General features: G+C 40.1%; 1 pseudogene; it reads right to left on the bottom strand.

Annotated features, from left to right (window-relative positions):
• Positions 1–2,635: 2,635 nt before the first annotated feature.
• Positions 2,636–3,132, bottom strand: LOC149251630 (delta-1-pyrroline-5-carboxylate synthase pseudogene; annotated as a pseudogene).
• Positions 3,133–8,218: the final 5,086 nt, after the last annotated feature.

The following is an 8,218-nucleotide window of genomic DNA, read 5'->3' as shown; positions in this document are numbered from 1 at the left end:
TCCTCTCTATGTTCCTGCAAATGAAAAATGGGAGGTTCATTATCCGCACCCTGGTAAAGTGCATGAGCAACCTGATGTGATAGGCATATAGATGAGAGAACCTCCCCTCACAGCTGAAGTACTTCATGATCAACCTCATGAGTGGCATACTCATTTCTCAAATATCCGAATGGAAAGACTCTTGTGAGTTGCCTCAAACAACTGGCCTTAATGTAAGGCTCATAATGCTACCTATCCACCTTCTTCTTCTTATGCCACTATTCTCCAACATTTAGTATGCCTGTTGCCATTGAGATAGTTTCGGGTGTCAATGTGAAGGTGACCCTGGCCAAGATAGACTGACCTCCATGGAAGTGAAGCACAAAAAGATGGGCCAACTCATGATGAACTTTAGCATTAGCCACCCTTTGACAAAATTCAAAACATGCTAGGTGCTGGAAACATGACATAGCAAGAGGGCATGCCTGCAATTCAGTGAGGGTGTTTGGCTCATCCCTAACATGTTTTCCACTATTGTGATGTCTCCTGGGAGCCTACTCTTCCGAGGATGAGTCACTTTGTGTCTCCATCTCATACTCTGATGAATGCTGTGATGCCATGACTACTGTGTGTACTGTATTTAGGCTGCCCTTTGATGATGGTATGAAGCTGGGCGCTTTTGTGATATTTGCCACCAAGGGGAACAATGAAAAAAAAGGGAGTACTAGGAGGGGAGTAATGTGACGGGAATAGGGGTTATGGGGAGAAGTTTGTTTAGGTATATGTAGGGGGTTTGGGTATTTGATAGGGTAGGGTTTTGGGGTGTCATGTTGACAAATAAGAGGAGGGGAAAGAGAATAGGGTTTGGTAGTGTTTTAGGGTAGGGATAATAGGAAAAATGAGACAGGGAGGATAGGGAAAAATGGTAGGTGAGGGAAAAATGGTGGGTGAAAATGGAACCTTGGCCTCAATACCACAACTATGCAACCCTAGCAACAATGGCTTTTGGTGTTTTCTTGTGGCTGACTTTATGATTTTTGTTGCATTTCAAACATTGCCATAAACCACCATATCATTTATAAAATTTGAGGAACAAGTCACGTCATAGAGCCTCCCTGTCAATTTGAGGGGCTTCACAAAAAATTTGGGGAAGTTTGACACTGTTTTGGCGCTTTGTCTGTGTGCGCCGCACCCTGGGTGTGCGCCATGCTCGTTGGAAAAATACACTGAGGGCTGGCTCTATGTGCGCCGCGCCCTCTGTGTGCGCCGTGCTCCGGTGTATATGCGCCGCGCCCTAAAAATCGCCTCCAACCTTGCTCCAAACGCACACAATGCACACTCAAAGACTTTGCAATGTTTCCCTATGCCTTGATTTGCACAATGACTTTGATTTTTTGGTGGAAACTTGTATATAAAGACTTGGAAGTCATGGGTTAAATTTTGCTTTTCAAAAACCCATTTTTCTAATGTTATATTTTGACACTTTTTCACTGACTTAAAGCAACACTGATTTTCACTTTTCCTTTGAAATTTTGGCTTAAATAATGAAATCTTTGGCACTCTTTGCAAGGATTGCATGACAGGGCGTTTGGCAACGGAAACCATTAATGCATCTGAAGAAATCACTTGACGATTTTTTTGAAAATTTTATCACCAATGACACTGTTTGACTTTTCTTCAAAACAGAGTTTTGAAGAACAATCGGAGTTTATCAATACGACGATGAAACTCTCTGAATCATAACTTTGTAAGGGGCACACTCTAGCCTACATGGCTTTACTGGACATATTTAAAGACCAAATTGATTAATCCCTAGACCTAATGATCAAAAATGACTTTTGTCCATTAAAGGACTAGATCTTGACTGTCATGAACTTTGGTGGTCATTGACAAAAGACCTAAGCCAGCAGGAGCCAGACATGAGGGGAAATGACTAGCATGACCTTTTCCGTCAGATTATGGCATGCTCCTAGCGGAATGAAGCTGAGTTTATGGAGCGGGACTCCTAAAAAGGAAATGCATAAAGAGTTTTGATCTCTAACAGAGGACTGACCAGACCGACTCTAACGTTCCCCTTCTCAGAATTATGGAAGACAGGATAGGATAATTTTCCTTCTCACTATTTCCAGTGCCAACCATCTGAACACGAGCGATGATGTCTTCATCATTCATTACTACAACTTCTATGTTGATTTCATAGAGACATGGTGTTTCCAACCATGCTTCAAGGAACTTCAATTCCTCATCAAAATTCATTGTTGTTTCTTGCCTCCCAATATCTTCACAAGAAAAAAATGTTAGATTTATAAAGAGGACCACATTTACTTTCATCTTCCTTCTCCTTTAGGAGAGCTTTCATTTCACCATCTCTCCCTACTTCATCCCTTTCTGCTGACATAATTATGCCTTCATCCTCTTCACCCAGTTATGTTGTTGCAGGCATTTTCTGTATTTGATGTGTTTGTGAAGATAGGCTTTCCTTCTCAAGAAACAAAAATTCATCAATGCTTTTTAACCATCAAATTGATCCACTCATCATGAGGTATATAAGTCTCATCAAACTTGATTTATGTATTAGGAAGAATTTTAGGTTCTACAACAATGGATGTGTTTTCATCATCACCAGTTTCAGTTACAAACACATGTGCATCACCCCTCACTGCATCTTAGTCACAATACAATCTGTGTGGGCATTTCCATGCTCATGAATATGAGCAATAGCCGCATTAACATCCTTCACTATTTCCAAAGTACATGCCATGGAACTATATTCATAATGGAGGTTATTTACACTTGGAATATTTCGAAGATCAGTGACATTTGGGCCACCATAGAGTTTTACACCTGCTGTTTGTAATGCCAAAATAAGCTGGTCAAGCCCCTACTCTTCACCAACTCTCATGTACAAGAAGTGTTTCCATCCAGAATGATGTGTTTTTCCATATCCAAATCGACTGCTTTATCAACATATACATGGCAGACACCATCAGCATGACTAAGCACGAGAATTTTCATTGATTCCCTAATTTTTGATACCAGCTTATTGCTGCCTCTTGATATGACTAAATCTATAACACCATCCAGCTTAAGAAGATCTGGAATTTCATCCCTTGAAGTTACAAAGCCGATAAGCTCTGATTTGAGTAGCGCCATTGCCTCAACCACAAACTTTAAGGCACATGCTACATTAGCATTGCTACTGAAAATAATCACAATATACACATTGTTGATTCTCATGTAAACAAAAGAACATCCACCTATCTGCCTAACAGGATAGGTCCCGAGCTCCTTTGTTTGTATTATATGTGTTCTAAATGCATCCACCATAATCCCACTGACATCGTCAAGATAGAGGCGATTGATGAGAACGTCACGAAGAAGATTCAAGAACGTCCTTCGTGGCTGAGTTGAAAACATGTAGAGACCAACTGTGATATAGGCTTAAAACACAGGGATCAATCTGCGCACAGTTTCCACCCAACTTGGGGACAGTTCGGCAGCCTCCACCAAGCAAGCACACCGAGTAGGTGATTGATCTCACGCTTCTCCAATAAGCAAAAAAAAAATCCGGCCTCTTGAATGAGGATCTAACACTCTGATCAGCAAAAAAAATGTGGCCTCTCACAACATCAACACCACCAGCTCCAGTTTACGGGGGGTTCTGGGCACAAACAATTTCCACAGGTTCCACGTCCAGATGGCACCGTCGATCCACCACTCTAGCACCTCGATCTATCAACATCAGGAACAATCATTCCATCGATGGCCACTGACCACGCTTACATTCAAGCTGCTTCTCTCCCTCTCGCTTCTCCGATCACCAGCAACAACAGTTGAGATATCACTCTCTCAACACCTTCTCTAAATTTTGTCCACACACAGATTTTATTACCAGTGATCTCCACGATACCACGATCTCCACGATGGCACGTATCCATCGTTATTATAATCGAGAGCGACTCCACAATAGTGATCCAACGATGCTTACACAATGTTCAATTAAGAACCCAGGAGGAAGGCTCTTTTGATTTTGCTCAATTTCTGGAGGCTTCTTTCACACCATAAGGCTTTTCAGCCACGCAGCCATTACAACACAATACTTTGGCTCATAAATCATAACAGGTCATAGTGGCCCTCGTGCTCAGATTCACAAGCGTAGTGGATCAACAACTTGCCAATTTCACGTGATTTCTGGCACAACCTAGCGACTTTCCATACACACAGAGACCGTAGACAATGGATTTCCACACAAAGCAACACCCTTATCACTAGTCAGGCCTCTTCCGGTGCAACTTCACATTGGTGGTCACAGCGTGCACCAATCAACTCCACAGATCCAGTCAGATCTTTACGCCACAAGGTTGGGCAAGCGATTCCCTTGGTGGGCGATTCCTCTACAGAGCCTCGATTGGCCTCCACCTCAACCTCACCGGCGATCAGGCCTCCCGATCAGGCCTCTTTCACTCAGATGACAGAGCTCCACCTCAACCTCACCGGGGGATAGGAAACTAAATCAGTGTCCACGGCTTTTCTGAGCCCACTACACACAACAATCAGATCCGATTTGAGTACTTCTATGCACTGCTGGCAATCTGCGCCAGTCTTGGCACGCAAGATACCATGTAGCATCCTCTACTCACGCCACAGCCACCTTAACCACGCTTTCAAATGAAAACAGGCAGATACAGGGTCGCGAAACCACCACGCAGCTACTCTCTCGCTCACACAGGTCGGCGCTCTTACTTCAGGTTACGGGATCAGCAACCGTCAAGCTCTGATACCATGATAAAAATAGATTTTATCAGTTAAACGACTCTCTAGGAAAGAAACTTGGAGAGTGTAAAAACACTCATACACTATACACTCTATATCACATCAGGAAAACAACCTAGTATATATAGTCCTTGACAGAATCAGGTGGTTTGAACCACTCCCTGAATATTAGAATCTGAGATCTAAGATTAGTGTCTTAATCCTATCTCACTATAACATTAATCTAACTTTAGCTTTCTCCATTAATTCCAACAATGTTCAGGAGGGTGTTGGATGTACTAGACCCTTAGGACCTTCATTACTCGCACATGCAGACACTTAGTTAGAGCATTCACTGACATGCAAGGTTTCAACATTGGAATCTTCACCAGATTGGCATGCATGCATGGGACTACATGCAGGATCCTTTCTTTCTGCATGATTTACTCCCTGCTCTCTAGTTGTCTATGGAAGTTGTTGTAGGTGTCTAGTCCTCTCATTGATGACCACTATGGTGCATTATCTTGGGATTTTCACCCAGTGATGGGTATTAATTGACTCTCATGTAGTATATCATGAGCATTGTAACCTATTTTCTGTTAATCAATAATTATTTTTGTTCTTTAGATTTTTTTTAGTGTTTTTGGTCTACAAAGCTGTGTTCAACCTTTACCAGCTAAATTCATCTGTGCAAGTTTTATAACACATTTACACACTGTGCTAACAACGGTAACTAAGTCTTAAAATACACTGTAAACAGTATGAATATCCTAGGCCTCATAATTTTTCTCGCCGAAACCTGGGTAAACGTTGGACATGAAACACTAATCGTTATGTCCAAGTGCAGGTATAGTTATCTGAAAATCGTAGCTGCTGCAGTGTCCCGGTATGAGCTCCACCCCTGTGAGCCATCTCCGATCTCTATCAAAACTGCAGTAAGTCATTCAGTTGCATGTATATTTGAGAAACAGAAGTTAACTATGTTATCATATATTTAGATTAAAATATTTTAATTAACACCACAATGTCATGAAATTCGAGCACGTACATAGTTGCTAATGTAGACACATTTTTTGGCGGGAACAGTTATTAATGTAGACACTATTGTTTAACGAATAGCTTTATTTTGATTTTAGATTGAGAGAATATTTTGATATTTCGATGTAAGTCAAAGTCCTATGTATTTTAAAAATCTAAGTTCTGCTGGATAGGTCGAAATATTGAATTCAATTTATCTCGATTTTAGATTTAGAGAATATAAGTCAAGCCCTGAATATTTTAAAATCTAAATCCAGGTGGATATGAGTAAAGTTGAAAGATTAAATTCAATTGAACTCTTGAGTTTAATTCATAGAGTATCTCAAAAATTACTGTGGTTCTTCCTTTGGGTAGTCTACATTAAAGCTAATAACTAGAATTGTTATTCAAGAACAAGGTCAAAAAAATTCCATTCCATTCTAGATAAGGATGGCTCTCCTATCAATAGGATTCCAGATTATCCTGGAATCAGGAATAATGATGAATGAATGAACAATGATGACATCGTCTATTAGTTCAGGCAGTTTAGCATTACTAAAATCATTATTCATTAATAGTATATAGAAGAACAGGCAGCTTGGCACTACTAAAATGGTTTTTCATTAACAGTATATAGAGATGAGTTTACCCTGGGTAATATGGAGGTGGTTCTAGAATGTCTTCTCCAGGATCACCCGCACAGAATATCAGTACCTCCTGTGCCGCAGTTGCTCCTGCAGTTGGTTCTATCTCTTTCGAACTTCGCTTTTCTTCCTCCAACTTCTACCATAAACATGGCGATTGACCGTGTCAACCATTCATCTTTTTTAGAAATATCTAATCAAAACACAAATACTTCTTTTGGTTTAATTAGTTTTCTACCTTTCTGCAATCAAAGAATCGATGGTAATCTTGACAGAGAGGGATTTCCTTAAACCTTGACACGCCCTCCTGAGCACAAATCGATGTCTTTGGATGCGCAAGTAACCAGCTTTCCAGCGAATCAAATGACAGCTGAAAGTAAATCCAATTCGAAGAACACTTAATTGTGTGAAAAATGATCAAATATGAATAGATTCTCTACCTCATTCTCTTCCAAACCCATTTGGGTGATTCCAAAAAGGTTGTTTGTTGGATACTCCTTCCAGCTATCAAAGTAAGGAGAGTCTTCCCCAAGGGCTTTAGACGCTGCCAACGATGAAAGGCTCACTGCTCTTGAGTAGCTTGTTGACACGGATAAGTTCATATTGGAATGCTATCTACTGATGTGTTGGGCAACAGCTGAAGGAAAGTTACATACACAGAAGTTGAAGTAGATAGCATTCCAATATGAACATATCAATGGACAAATCGACCTGCTTGTATATATGGAGAGCTTAGCTTTATATAACTTGTCCAACCTTCCCAAAACGCGTCATTCAACGTCAGTTATGACGACGACTCCGACATATAACAACATACAATTAATACTGAAAATACAATTGGAATTACGGCTTTGGATCAAATGAGATAGATTTCCTTTTATCTTTTCAATTATTTTTCTTCTTCATGTTCCTTGATGTACAAAGCTTCACCGCATACAAGAATTGGATATTTTCAAAAATTTAATAGTAACAACTCATTTGTTCTGTTGCAATTTATTTAGCACCGAAAGCGCGCATAGCTTTTTGTGAGATAACTATCTGCCACGGTAGCAGAAGCCCCTTTTTCCTTTTCTTTGATGGCAATATAAAATTATCGAAAAGGAAAGGTAGTCCTTCTTGAGTTGTATATTGATTTTACATTATCAAATACCCCTGAACAATTGTAAAGTGCTACAATATGAATAGAGGGAAACAACCAGTCATGCTTGTGAGATAACATTAATCGGTCGCACCAGGATCTGTGGCAGAGCAACTGTACGAAATCTTCATGCCAACTATCAGGATCTGTGGCGGAACAACTGTAGGAAATCTTCATGTCAACTACCATTGACTTGTTCAATACGTAATGTAATAAACATTTAAACTCTCAAGTATTTTTTCGATTAAATATCATTAATATCGCTGACCCGGTAATCTGGCAAACCATTAAACTATGCCATTTCCTTACGAAATGTAGTGAGCACAGCTCAATTTATTCGATATTAAATTCATCTCTTTGTTAAGTCATTGGTATGTATCTTGTCGCTAACATAAAAAGGAATAAAGACAATTTGAGTATGTGGGAGGCCGCACCAGTGGCGGAACAACATTAGGAAATCTTCATGCCAACTGCCATTCACTTCTTGAATACATAATGTAATGAGCGTTTTAACTCTTAAAAATTCTTTCACTATATGTCATTTTTTTTTCGAATCTAGGATAATCGGTAACTGGTGAGAGTTATCATGAACAGACTCAGGATCAAATTTAACTGGCTACCACTATAAACCTACCCTATGTGCAACAACCTGCAAGTTGCACAATAGCAGGAAACTTATGCCTCAACA

The sequence above is a fragment of the Pinus tabuliformis genome, chromosome 7 (genome assembly GCF_031772625.1).
Source record: "Pinus tabuliformis cultivar Carrire ecotype Pingquan chromosome 7, CPIR1, whole genome shotgun sequence".
Taxonomy (NCBI): Eukaryota; Viridiplantae; Streptophyta; class Pinopsida; order Pinales; family Pinaceae; genus Pinus; species Pinus tabuliformis.
This window is presented reverse-complemented; position numbering and strand designations above follow the sequence as displayed.